This window comes from Branchiostoma floridae, chromosome 4, assembly GCF_000003815.2.
Source record: "Branchiostoma floridae strain S238N-H82 chromosome 4, Bfl_VNyyK, whole genome shotgun sequence".
NCBI classification, from domain to species: Eukaryota; Metazoa; Chordata; class Leptocardii; order Amphioxiformes; family Branchiostomatidae; genus Branchiostoma; species Branchiostoma floridae.
Genome location: NC_049982.1, coordinates 3019962 through 3021382, shown reverse-complemented (window position 1 = coordinate 3021382; position 1421 = coordinate 3019962). Strand labels below are relative to the sequence as shown.

The following is a 1421-nucleotide window of genomic DNA, read 5'->3' as shown; positions in this document are numbered from 1 at the left end:
GGACAGAACAGCAACGCAGACGCAAACATGTATATATGCTGTTTGTTTTTGCTTCAAGGTACGAGATCACTTTCAAAAACATCTATGGACGGAAACTATTTACATCGAAAACCGTGAGTTAACCTTTAATTTACTTCCGACTAGCTGAACATACTCTCACCTGAACCGTCTCCAACGGCGCCTCCTCCAACGGATTCTCCGAAGCCTTCTCCGGCAACATCTCCGGCAACGCCTCCTCCGACGCCTCCTTCAACGCCTCCTCCAACGCCTCCTTCAACGCCCCCTCCAACGCCTCCTTCAACGCCTCCTTCAACGCCTCCTTCAACGCCTCCTTCAACGGCTCCTTCAACGCCCCCTCCAACGCCTCCTTCAACGGCTCCTTCAACGCCCCCTCCAACGCTTCCTTCAACGCCTCCTTCAACGCCTCCTCCAACGCCTCCTCCCCCAACACCTGCCAGTATAACAGTATACGTTTAGTCAAGATATCCCTCGACCAATCATTCTGGTAGATGCCTAGTCTGTTTAACACACAAACTCTGCTGTCCGGGGCTGTGACTGGCCCGCGGGTGTTGGGAAGGATGCTACAAGTGAACTTTAATCAGACTACTAGATGCAGCAACTTCCCGCAGCGATGGACGGCAAAGAGAGGTGGAGGAAACTAGTTATGCGGAGATTCCGAGCGAGCTCGCCGGAGTGAGTGAGTGAGTGAGTAGATGCCTATAGTAAAAGAAACAACAGCAAAAATGTACCTGTATATATTCAATAAGATAGGTCAACAAACAACAGAGGCCCAGCAGCAGACGTACCTCCGAAGACCTTGACCTCACAGAGCGTCAGCGTTCTCTGTGCGCCCTTCAGCGCGATGCCCACATACCGGCCCCTCAGGCCACCGCAGCTCACGGTGATGGTGCCCCTGCCGGCCACGGCCTGCGGCCCCCCGCAGGTTGGGTTGGACAGCACCTCGGGACTGTCGCCCACGTAAACCGTGAAGCCTTTCAGCCGGCCCGAGCAGCAGTCCTTCCTGTTGGTGACGACCACCCGCCCCACAGCCTGGCTGCTGCCCAGGTCCACCCGCCACCACGGGTTGGGTTCTCTTGCCGTGTGGGTACAGGACCCCCCGGCCCATTGAGGATTGTCGTCCCCATCCACGGCACGCCCGGCAGGCGCTCCATATTTAACGCTGGACTGGGCAGCAGGGCGGTTCAGGGCGATGTTAGTGGTGCCTACAGCTTGAATAATAAAGAAAAAACGTCATTCTCAATACGTCAACTGCTTTTTTTGCTTTGTTAAGGAAATATGTACTCTGAAGATGTAAAAATTGACACGAAAGTCGTAAAGGCTATATGGTAAATCTGGCGAAAACTGATTGATATCTAATTCGTTACAGCGTATTCTATATTCCTGTAATTGTACGTCCACCT

The 1421-nt window shown here is 53.3% G+C and overlaps 1 protein-coding gene and 1 long non-coding RNA gene across 2 annotated transcripts in view; one reads left to right on the top strand and one right to left on the bottom strand.

Moving 5' to 3' along the window:
* LOC118413013 overlaps positions 1-1421 on the bottom strand; it is a 711153-nt gene that overhangs the window by 658449 nt on the left and 51283 nt on the right. The window lies entirely within an intron of this gene.
* LOC118414515 overlaps positions 1-1421 on the top strand; it is a 660232-nt gene that overhangs the window by 646935 nt on the left and 11876 nt on the right. The window lies entirely within an intron of this gene.